The sequence below is a fragment of the Camponotus vicinus genome, unplaced genomic scaffold (assembly GCF_025532165.1).
Source record: "Camponotus vicinus isolate PSW18456_S1 unplaced genomic scaffold, iyCamVici1.0 SCAF_1, whole genome shotgun sequence".
NCBI lineage: Eukaryota > Metazoa > Arthropoda > Insecta > Hymenoptera > Formicidae > Camponotus > Camponotus vicinus.
Genome location: NW_028141945.1, coordinates 26,581,782 through 26,595,546, shown reverse-complemented (window position 1 = coordinate 26,595,546; position 13,765 = coordinate 26,581,782).

Here is a 13,765-nt window from a genome sequence, read left to right as displayed (position 1 = left end):
GTTTCTCTCGTAGCTAAAACTCTCGGCGGTTTTGATGAAGATGCTTTAAAAAAAGAATGGATTGCATTAGCATCAGACAGTGGAAGAAAAACAAAATTTTTCTAAATTAAATTTTGACAATATGTGGAAAGCAATTTTACAACGTCGGCACACGAATAATGTTTCTAAATATTCCAATTTAACGAATATTATAAATACTATTCGGACGCTTCCGAATTCTAATGCCGATCCTGAGAGAATGTTTTCTCTTTTGAACAATTTAAAAACGAAAACACGTAATAGCTTTACAACGGTTTCCGTTAATGCTATTTGTGTGTTTAAGTCCGCATTAAAAACTAGAGGAGAAACAGCTTTAAATATGCTCATTAATGAAGAGCATTTATCTCTTATGTCGGCGGATAAATTATATGCCGCTAATAAAAACAATTTAAAAGTCCATGCGGATGCTGACGTAGCAGGCCCTTCCTGCGATAAATAATTTTAAAATAAATTTTTATATATATCACTTAAAAAATAAGTGTAAAGATATATATATATAAAGATATATATATATATATATATATATATATATATATATATATGTATGTATGTATGTAAGGAAATGTGAAATAATATTTTGACCTTTTATCAATTAGAAAATTGATTATATTTTATTATTTTATTATAATTTTATTTTTTATTTTTATTTATTATTTATCATTATTTTATTATTTTATTTTAATTTTATTTTTATTATTGTTCATTTGTTAAATTTTTTACATTTCCTTTTTAACGGAAGAGACCATCACCTTCTCGCGGTTTCCGTTGAGTAACAAGATGTACGTCATACATTAATACAAAATAATAATAAAAAATACAATTCTATTAAAATAAATTTAAATATTTTATTACAATTATTTTTTTAAAGAAATTTTTTTTAATAAAAAAGCGTACATATTGGCCGAGTGGAAAAATTTAGATAAAAATTGAGATAAAAATATGTTAGATAAAAATTTAGATAAAAATATGTAAAATTTGTTTTTGTATATGTTATATTCTCTTTTTTAAACAACATATAAACTTTTATAAAAAAGAAATCAATAGGGAAATATTATGTGTGATAATAAGTATCGCTGCGATACTTGCAACGATGCAACTTGCATCGCCAGCTCGAGATTTCGAGGATCACATAGCTATTGTATTCAGAGAGATAGGTAAGATACACTAGACCTCTCTCAGGAGAGAAGGGGATAGAAGCTAATCTATCCGTCTTCCTCTGTAAACCGAAGATGACCGAATGTCGAGCGTACACGGATGAGAGCTTATGCCTTAGTGTGCGAAAGTGGTGGGGATACAAATCGTGCCGCCGCTGGACGCAGCGTGTGCAATCTGGTAGCCTTGTCACCGCTTCGCCGCGCGCCGCCATTATGTTACAGTCAGACCGCCTTCGCCGTCGTGTGCTTCTAGCCACGCGCATTGGCCGATCTTCTTTAATTAATTTTTCGTTAATTATTGCGAATATCGCAAAATAGTATAGTACCTTCCTTCTTAATTTGAGCCAATCTACCTTCTTACTTCGTGAAGGTCAAAAATTGCCTGACACCCTGTATGATGGAATAAAACTACTAAATATCGAGACAGAGAGTCGAGTATCCGTCTAATGAAACTTTAAGTTAACTATAATGTTAATATTTTAATCGACAATATATGCAATAGCAATCGCTACATCCTAGAATTTATATTAATTTTCATTGTATATATATTCATTTATATATAATTATGTGAACATATTCTTGTTGAGACATTGTCGGTTTATATACTATCATGTTTTCCAGGATTTGTTTCCATTAAAAATATAACGATAACCTAAAAAATATTTGACAAAATTATAGATAAAAGAATTTGTATAATCTCTATGAAAAATATTTAATAACTGTAAAGAAACAACATTTTTATTCTTGAAGTATAAATTAAAACTTTAATGATATCGGACAAATTTTTGAAAAGAAATTTGAGTTATGATAAAATTAGAGAAGAGTTAACTAACTTGTCGTGAAAGAATCAAATCGTTAGGCAAAATTGTTTCAACAAGTGGAAAAAGCTATGCATTCACTTGTATTATTTGCTAAATGTTGCGGTTATAAATCATTATTGACTCTTATTAACCTATTACATAACTTTCCTTTTGATATATCAATCATGTTTGATATACAAGATGTCTTAAAAAAGAACAAAAAATAGATACACAAACAAAACATTGTACTTTACATTGTACTTTACATATTATCAATTAGGAGTGGTATATGTATATCAAACCGATATTATTAATCAAACAAGAAACGAATGATAATTTTTTGTTTCATAATCTATGTATATAATTTATCATTAAAAATACAGAAATAACTGCGTTTCTGCTCCAACGGTACTCATTTAAATCTTTTCATATGTTATGTACTTATACTTTGTATATGTACTTTGTTAAGGTAGTTGTACCCCAAAATCAAAATGTTGAAAATTTGCTGATTTTTTTAGCAAAATTTATTTTTGTTGTAAACAACACGTACGTGAAATTTTGGATCGATTGCCCGTACAGTTTTCTAGATATTCGCAGTCAAAGTTCTTACTTTTCACAATGATTAACATAGGGCAAATGGCGTCGACAACGACAAAACGTGTATTTTTATTTTTTGTAAATGACGAAACATTGAAATTTACTCCAAAATTCGCACAAAACTAGTTAAAACCTTTATGAAGAGGATATTTTTTTTGGGGAAGGGCCATCCATACAGTTGTAGAGTAATATTAATCCAAAAATTGACATTAATCTATTTTTGGGGTATCTCGATGAACAACTGCTGAAGGAATTGTACACGTGGCAACGTTGCCTGACCGCGCGGCGCGCGCGTGGCGCTCGATTCAAACCGATCGAAATATGGTTCGGTTACTAGGTATTTAAGAAAAAAGCAAATATGTTCATGTGAAAATATAAACGATTTATTTCAATAAATATATTTGTAATAACATTATTTAGATTTATTTTGACGCATTTTTAACAATTTCAATAAATACATTTGTAATAATATTCTTTACATCTATTTTGATGCATTTTTAATAATTTCAATAAATTTTTGTATTATATCAGCATTATTAGTAATGTGAGGTTTTTTGTTGTCCTTTTTTTCTGAAAAAAGAAATGAGCGAGTTTTCCCCATCTCTCGTATAAATTTCTTTTAACTGCTCAAAAGAAATATCAAGCGATGCAATTTTTCTTATCATATAATTAGATAAAATGGATTTAAATATAGATAGGTTATTAACTTTGGAATGTATCACAGATTTGTCAGTATAATCTGTTATTTTCATTTCGAATCTCTTTACATTTTTTAATATAAGGCTCACAGGAAAATTTGCAACAACTAATTGTTGTAATATTGATACATCAAATACAGCTTCATGATAATTTTTATTTTTGGAGTGATTTTCCAATAAATCTTCAGCTAATTTAGATAACGTACACATACCTTTTCCCTTACGATTAGGAAATTTTTGTCTAAATAACTGTAAACTGTCACAAAATCCATAAACGATCGACTTAAAACAATCAATTAGCGAATATTTTATACATTCTCTTAAAAAAAACGATATATCGAAAGAAGCATTATGTGCTATCAATATACATTTTTTACTTTTACCTACTTTACATAAAAATGCATAAAACGCCTGTAATGCATCCACCATAGACAACGTAAGTAATTTTTCATTTCGTAAATATAGTTCCCTTCCGATATTGTGTAAGCCATTGATTTCAGAAGCAAACTTATCTACATCTTGAGTGGGCGTTACATAAACCGAAAATACATTTTCTTGAACTATAGCAGCAAGTTGTAAAATATCTGAATTTTTCTTTCGGCCTGAAGTTTCTAAATCAAATACAACCATTTTATAATCTTCTTTTAAATCTGTATTTTCAATTACTTCATTGAGATTAGATTTTTCATTGTTGCTACGTTTTTCAAAAGCTACATTAGACTTATAAGTAATACCTTCCTCTTTTTTCATTGACTACTCGCAATTTTTCTCTTTCTTGTCTCAGCTCGTTTCTTCTCCGCTTAGACGTTGTATATTGAGATTTTATAGATTTGGTTACGTTAATTTTATCTAATTTATTACAATGACTTAGCGTGTGACTAGTGATTGGAAGATTGATTGATTCTTTTAAATCTTTCAAGTACATATTTCCATCATTCTTTACTAAAACAGCACTAGCTACTCGAATATCGCCAGATGTACTTGTACTGTAACTTTTATTTTTTGGAAATTTTCGTGTAACTGTATGGTTAAAAGCTTCATTAGCTTGGCTAGAAGCAGAAATGCAATATTTAAATGCATTATCAGCATAAACAGAAAAAATTTCCTTTAAGTCTTCATAAAACTGTTCGTTTGTGATGGTAAATTTTGATTTATACAGCTCAGCATTATTGCCAGAAACTTTTTTGCACCAACGACCGCAATTTTCATGTTTGTTATATAGATGGTCAGGAATACAGCGGACGTTATTGGCTAATTCTATACTATTGCCTTTATTTTGCGCAATGGCATAGCTAAAGCATTTTTTTATGTGCGATATAAATCCTTTTTTTCTTAACTGGCTATGTTTACATTGCAGACCATAAATTTTTTTTGAAAAATTTTTTTTCACATGGTTCATATCTGCTAATTTATAAATTGCACTTCCTTTATTTTTTTTATTAACGGCAGGCATTAGAGAACTATCTTCATCTCCAAACACTAATTTCACTTCCAAATTAGCCTCTTTTAAAATATTACTATCAGCAATAAGATCGGAACCGGCATCAGCTTCCATTGCTTTTGCACTGCCAGTGAAACTTTGTCGGCAATCGTGTTTATCCTTCGCTCGTCCCAGGCTGCATAAACGGCATTTTCTGTTACGTGTACGATAATCCAATATTTTTTTGGATAAGAAATCTATTATTGCCCCGTATCCATTCAAGCTGTCGTAACTTCTACTGTTTCCGCGTTTCGACCAACCCATATCGTAACAAACAATGACATTGACAATGTTGCCTATAGTTTTGTCAAAATCTTGACTGTTATTATTATTATCAGCTGCAATTGCTTCATTAATATTGAGGAAAAACTCTTCTTGAATTTCAATCGGCCTGTAAATGAATAATTTAACAAAGATGATGTATTCAATATGATTTTTATTTGACAATTAAACAGTTTATTATTTTATTTATATGTTCATTTATTCGTTGTAAATATGACTGCATACACACAAGTAGAATTTAAATATAATACTAAGCATTGTTAAATGTAAGATGAAAAGATTGTATAAATCATTATGTCGATGCAAAAATTAATTTCATACATTTTGTACAATTTCGGTTTATGTACGGTTTTCATCATGAAAAATAATCAAAAAACTAAACAATACAATCCTACACATTACTTCTTGCTATACGTAGGCTACTTCAGACTATATTCAAATTCATCGATGAATATGAAATGTAATAAAAATTAGTGTTTTTGTATACGAAGACTACTTTGAACTATTTTCAAATTCATCGATGAAACCCTGAAACCTGCAGTAATTGATATATAAAAAAAATTTGTGAAATGTTATTTACATTTCCTTTCGCAATTCCTCAACATTTCGAAGGACCAACTTTCTTTCTGTTAAAGCAGCTTTTCTACAGGAACTTCTTGCTGCTGCTTCAATCGCTGGACCAATTTCTTGTTCATATTTTCGGAAAATTTTTGTTGAAATTGTTGGAATATCCAAACAAGCAAGAATTTTATTGAGCTCTGTACAACCCACTCCTGCATTCAAGCTACCTATAATCAAATTTATCATGCATAAATCTATAAAATCTATTAAAGTATTAATCAAAATACAAACAGTGTAATTATCCCTGCGAATAATTTTAGATAAGATTTATGTGAAAGTCATATAACAATTTGAAACAGGTGTCTTATGGATGTCATATTTGTTTCATTATGCTCTCATTGGGATGGACATATTATTTAAAATATGTACAACTTTAATCCATCGCCGAAAAAATGTTACGAGCTTCAGGTATAAGTATATTATCATAACCATTTTAAACTGAAATTTCATTGAAAATACATAAAAATGTCATCAATAACAGGTTAGTTTAGATACGAAATTATATAAGTTATCGAATAATATCTCTGAAATCTAGTGAAAGTATCATAAGGCACATGTAGAAAATAGTTGATAATATACTTCTTTTAAATTCCCATACGTATTAATATCGTTTGAATCCTGTCTAAATTTTTTTGCAGGGATGTAAATGAACATTATTAATTACCTAGAACTGCATTTGTTGTAACATTATTATGTACTTTATCTTTAATATAAACTTGAGCATCTTCAGCGACAGGATGATATTCTCCTGTGTCAACTCGAGTTAATGTTTGACATTGGTCACACTTTACCATAAAAGTGGAAAGTAAACCTCGCTTAATTTCTTTTTCAATTCTTTGGAGTGACAAATGTAACTTGCATTCTTTACACTTGAGGTTTTTTGCCAAAACTTGAATGTCAACGATCCTGTTTCCTATGCAAACATTAGACGGTTCAATTTCTCCGGAGATTGCATTATGCTTTTTCTTCCAAATTTGAGCACATGCAGCTGCTACTTTTTCTCTCCTTTTGAGTTCTTTTTTTTTATAAATCTCCCCTTAGGATTTCTCGTAACCGATGACATTTTGCATGAGCGACGCGACGGTAGAGGTTATGTAACGATTTGAGAAAAGTAAATATCCAACCTATAACTCAACTAAGAGAACGCGACGTTGCCACGTCTAAACTTTTCATTTTCACTACGTGGAGCATTAGTCAATTAATTTTTGTTTATGTTATTATAATTTTGTATTACAGTGTAAATAGTTTTAATACGAATTGTATTTCTCCTATTAAGATTTTTAGTGTACAAATTTTATATATTTTTTGCACTTTTTATGTCATTCTCTACATTGACTGGTGCAGTCGGGGTACAACTACCTTAAGGATATTTCAACGTCCGAGAAAAGTGATCATCATATATTAAATTTCAAACCTGATCAGAGTCATTCTGATAGTATGACTGTGAGAAATGAGCGAGAAGTCGATGAAGTTCCACTTGCAGATTTTTCTATAATTCCAGAATCTATTGGTAAGTTGCAAAAAATGCATAAAACATTAATAAAAAAATAATTATGTTAATATATACGATCTCAGAATCTGTAGGAAGCAGGTTGAGCAAGTCAACATCTCTCAGAGCATTTGTACAATTCTCCCATCAATTCACGAAGAAAGTAGACGACATTTTTGTAACATTGAGGTAAAGAATCTAAATTCTCAGTCTGTATTCTTTCTCTTTTCTCTTTTTTTCCTAAATTCAACATAGACATACAAAAACATTAATTCTGTTGTAATTTTACTAAATATAAAAAGGTTAAAATTTTATTTTTTCATAGATGGAACCAACCTGAGTTTACCGATGAAGTACAAGGATACACAATGCAATGTTTTTTCATCGAGGATCTAAAAGAGATTCAAATCTGCGATGATAAAAATATCACAACTACGACATTGGAGCACACGGTGCATAATCTTAAACTTAACACGACATATTATTTCCGAGTACGTGCACATACTGAAGTTATTGCTGGTCCTTACACGGATTTAATTGATGTATCGACTACGCATGAAAATCCAATACCTAAATTATTATTAGTAACGAATGCTGGCGTCCACATATTGGACTTAGATTCAAATACTATTAATAATCTCGTTGAACAATCGGACATAAGAGATGTCGCTTACTGGGCACAAGAACATAGAATTTATTGGATGCACGGAAATAACCTAATGACATTAAAGATTACTGAAAATATTATCACAAAAATAGCTAGTCTTGATTATCATGCATTTAATCTCTGCATTGACTGGGTAGTAGGAAATCTATATTTGGGAGTTACTAGCATAGTAAATGAGAAACGTGCACATATTATAAAGTTCGACTTAACATTATGGAAAAATGGCATAATTAAATATGATAAGATTTCAAGTATAAATTCGTATAGTGCAAATTGGATAGTAGCCGATTTTATAAATATATTACCATCTATAGGGTACGTTTACTATCGTACATCTGAAAAAATTATAATTTTTTATTAAAGATTTTTGCAAATTTGTAATTTTTCTATAATTTTATGTGGTTTTATAATTAAGATCATAAGTAATAAAAAAATAATAAGTTAATATATAATTATAAGAATTTTGAATTTTTACTACACATAAATTTCTGTTCTTATTAAATTAATTTTTTATAATATGTAAAATAATTATTAATTTTTTTAGAATTTTACATTACAACTCACTTGATGAAATGGATGGATTTAATAATGTAATACAATGTGATCTTGATGGAAAAAACGAGCAAATTATTCAGATAAATTCATCAAATATGTGCTCCTGCCAATTTCATAAGGATTCATTTTATTCATTTAGTTACGTACAAGTTGATGATATGAATAATGAGAAGCTGTTAATTTACTGGGTAAAGAAAGATTACATAATTGTGACAGACATTAACGTTTGTATGTGCAATATAATTTTACACAACAAAGACATGAATGACGCAGTGGAATTCAATTTTATAACGATTGACAAAACAAATATTTATATTTTTATACGGAATTACATAGATATGGACGATATTTCTATAAGTTATTTTTACGTTTTGAAAAAGAAGTATGCACTTTTCGATAGCGTAAACGCATTCAAATACGTTCAAAAGATAATAATATCTCCAAAAGATAGAACTCTTTGGATTCATAAATTTCACGCTTTTGATAAATCTTTACAACCGTACCCTCCAATGAGATGTTTGATATCTGACGAAAAAATTTACAATTTTGAAGAAATAATTGTAACGATAAACAGCATTATTGTAAATCTTCCGGAGCCGGTTGTAAAGAGTAAATGCAAAATATACAGGGTGTCAGGGAAATTTTTGCCCACACGAAGTAAGGAGGTAGATTGGCTCAAATTAAGAAGGAAGGACTTGTACTATTTTGTGATATTCGCAATAATTAACGAAAAATTAAATAAAGAATATCGGCCAATCTGCGTGAGTAGAAGCGCGCGGCGACGAGAGTCGTCCCACTATAATCTTATACTAGGCGCGCGGCGAAGCGATGGGCGGATCGCTCTCCGAGACATGATGGTGGCGTGCGATATATCGCAATACCGCGCCGAAAAATGACTCGTAAGCGTACGTGTGAGTTCGGCGCCTGCGCATTATGATTACACTCACATGTCCGCTCAGCTGTAGTTGCGTGCTGCTGGCGTATGCACTCTGGCAACAGCCTGCGAGAGCTCAGACGGTTTTAGTAAAAATCTTGTGTTCGCGTAGTAAATTAACAGTGAAAATGAAGTGTACTCTGCAGGAATATACGGATATGATTGTGGCATACGGGCTAGCGGGAGAAAATACTTATCGCGCGGCCGTAATTTACGTGGAATGATTTTCCGGGCGTGCACGAAAGCCAAGTGAACGTACAGTTTTACGAGTTGTGCAATAATTATGTGAAACTGGGTATCGTGCATAATATCGGGATAACCGGTCCAGCAGTGCGTCTTCGTGTACGAGATGAAGAAAGGATTCTTGAAGCATTTTATGAAAATCCTGGAACTAGCGTGCGTCGTGTGGCACATGAATTTGGTTTTTCGCGATACGCGGTACATCACGCTTTACGTGTAACAGATTACGCTCGTATCATCTCTGGAGTCCTGCCCCAGTCCTATCTTAGGATCCACCCGCCACTGCTATTTGGTACAGTGGGGATTTTAGTATATACTAGAGGGATCTTGGGGGATGTGGTCACTCTACGGCGTTGTGCTCGTTGGTACCGTTTCATACGGAAGGCCAGTCGGAAGCCAGCATGCACGCGAATACCTCCACCGGCACTTATTTGGTCAGCAAGCGACCTTTCAGGGATCCTCCGTGGCAATCGGCATTGCATCCATTGAGTGAGATACCAACATCGCTCTGGAGTCGCATATCACTGTGTTAAAAAGCAGCATTAGGTGTGAGGTCTGGATAGCTCAGTGGTCTAGAGCAGTTGCCCGGAAAGCGAAAGACTCGGGTTCGATTCCCGATCCAGCCACTTGCGCCTCACATATTTTTCTAGTCTGCGAATATTGTTTTCTAGCAATTATTCGTTAAGCTGAAAAATGTGTGAATGCTCTCTCCACAGGATATGCGTCAATGCCGTTGCCACGGATGGATTCTGTCGCTCGTTGATCAAATGGGCGTAAAGACACGTCCGACCTCCTCCCACATACATCCCTATCTTTCTCTGGATGTGTTGCACACCAACGTGTGCAACACATTTTATCGAGGGATTTTCAACCACGGATCAATTTTGGTGAAGGTACTGTCATCATCAATTTTTTACATTTACGATACATTCAGCGTACAGTAACGGCATTTTGAACAATTTTCACAAATATTTAAATTGAGAGTGGAATAGGCCTATGGGGGAAACCACTATAAAAAAAGCGCACCATGCTATGTACCGCAAGGTGGTGTGAAAATGATAGCGCATCATTTTCTCGCCACTAAAAGGACGGGTCATTTTTCGGCGTGGTATTGCGATATATCGCACGCCACCATCATGTCTCGGAGAGCGATCCGCCCATCGCTTCGCCGCGCGCCTAGTATAAGATTACAGTGAGACGACTCTCGTCGCCACGCGCTTCTACTCACGCAGATTGGCCGATATTCTTTATTTAATTTTTCGTTAATTATTGCGAATATCACAAAACAGTACAAGTCCTTCCTTTTTAATTTGAGCCAATCTACCTCCTTACTTCGTGTGGGCAAAAATTTCCCTGACACCCTGTATGACTGTGCAGCTACGTCAGTTTCAAACTTAATGTACAGGGTGTTTCCGCAACATACACATCATTAAGTCGGATTGCCTATCTGCCCACCGTCAGGGGCATACTTTACTGGGCTCGCAGAATAAGATCAAAATGTGAATAAGGAGAAGGGAATCGGTTTTTATTGCTCTATTATAGTGAACAGTTGTGAAACTTAATAATATAAATAAAATTTTTATCTAATAATATAGATAAAATAACATAAGTAAAATTTAATAAACAAATTTGAACAAATATAATGAAAAATATTTATAATGAAGAATATGTTTGATTTTTTAATATTAATAAATTATAGAAATTCGATGTAATCATTATCTTTTTCTAAACATAGAGTAATTCTGCGCATGAAAATGTCTTTCACTTATTTTATCAGTGAGAAGAGTGATCTCTGCCCGTGGATCTTATGCCTATGGATTTTTTCATGTGGAGCTTCTGAAAAAATAAAGTACATCAAACCTTGCCGGAAAATGCAGAAATTCTTAAAAATAGAATTTGTAACGTCTGTGCAAAGATCATTCCTCTTATGATAAGACGAGTAAAAGAAAATTTTATGCGCAAAATTGTTTTATGTTTAGAAAAAAATGGTGATTACATTGAACATTTATTATAATTTATTACATTTAAAGATCTCAAAAATATATTTGTCATTATAAGTATTTTTTATTATATTTGTTCAAATTTGTTTATTAAATTTATGTTATTAATATATGTTAATATTTATTATGAAATATTATAATTAAATGTTATAATATGTTATTAAACGAATTTGTCAATTTGTTAGAATTGAATATTTCCTATATATTATTATTATCTATACTACTAAATAGATTATATATAAATATATAACATGTATTCTTAAATATACAGGGTGTTCAAAAAGTCCCGGACCGGTTGAATATTTCATAAACTATGCACTTTAGAAAGAAATGTTTCAGACAAAAGTTGTATGGCTTGAAGGGGGCCATAAGATGGCGTCATTGGTTTGACCTTGAAAAGTCATTTGAAGGTCACGTGAAAGTCACCTTCAATTTCTTAAATGGAATCCCCTATTTTTTGTTACTTATTCTTGTAGCTTATCTCGAGAGCTTTCCAAAACACTATAATAAAGTATTTCTTCATTGAGTACTTTTCGAGTTATGAGGCTTGAAATAATTTCTTAATTTTACATAAACCATAAAATATCTAGTAAAATATTCATTTTTCGATTATCTTACCTTAATACTTTTATGTACAAAATAATGAGAGGAATCAATTGGTGTAAAGAAAATACATAGTTATTTTTAAGAAAAAATATGTAATTGTTAATTGCAAATTACATATTTTTTCTTCGAAACAACTGTTTTTTTTTTACACCAATTGATTCCTCTCATTATTTTGTACATAAAAGTATTAAGGTAAGATAATCGAAAAATGAATATTTTACTAGATATTTTATGGTTTATGTAAAATTAAGAAATTATTTCAAGCTTCATAACTCGAAAAGTACTCAATGAAGAAATACTTTATTATAGTGTTTTGGAAAGCTCTCAAGATAAGCTACAAGAATAAGTAACAAAAAATAGGGGATTCCATTTAAGAAATTGAAGGTGACCTTCACGTGACCTTCAAACGACTTTTCAAGGTCAAACCAATGACGCCATCTTATGGCTCCCTTCAAGCCATACAACTTTTGTCTGAAACATTTCTTTCTAAAGTGCATAGTTTATGAAATATTCAACCGGTCCGGGACTTTTTGAACACCCTGTATATATTATTTATATTATTAAATTTCACAATTGTTTATTATAATAAAATGATAAGATTTTCCTTTTCTTACTCCCCGCTGAACTTGCATTCTAATCTTATTCAGTGAGCCCAATAAAGTATGCCCCTGACGGTGGGCATCCCAACTTAATGATGTGTTTGCGGAAACATTTTGTATGTGCTTTATGAGAAACACTCTCTCTCTATTGACTTTTAAGTTTTATAATTATTTTATATGATCATTTCATACGACGTATAAGAAAATATATATGTAATATTTATGTGACACATATACATAATATTTATATATTATATAAATATTACAAATAATATAATATATTTTTAACTTAGAATATAAATATAAATAATTTTACTTCTAGAATATATATATTTATATTCATATTATATTGTTTATAGATAGTGTATATAATTATACACATACATACACATTATTTTATTCTTTTTATATATTTTTCGAACAGTTTTTTTTAATACTAACTTAATTAATTGTTTTTATTAATTTTTATACGAAGAAAACATAAGAAAAAAAATTATTACATGGAGATAAAAATTATAATCACTTATATTATATATTAAAAGATAAAGTTCTAGTCTAAGATATTTCCATATAATTTATTTAAATTTCGATATAATTAATGTCAACTAAATTGTTAAAAAATAAAAATTTAAACGTATTATGGATTATTGAATTAAAACAATTTTTTTAGCCTTCCTTGCTAGCTATGTCTACATATATTCGCTAATCAATGTTTTGCGTACTTTACAATTAGACGCGCACATTGTTTATTTTAGAGAAGATATGATTACTATAAAGTTTTTAAAAAAATGCTGAATGTCAACTCCTTTACTGCCGATTCGATTCGAGAAAATTAGAATCAATTAACTTATATAGTTATATTTACAATCAGTAGTAATTGAGTATTGTAGTTTTTCGTTATAGAATATTTTTAATCTCTCAACTATGCATATATATGTATATAAATATATGTATATGGAAATATATATGTATATTGAAAAAGTAGCTCCTTATTCCATCATCAA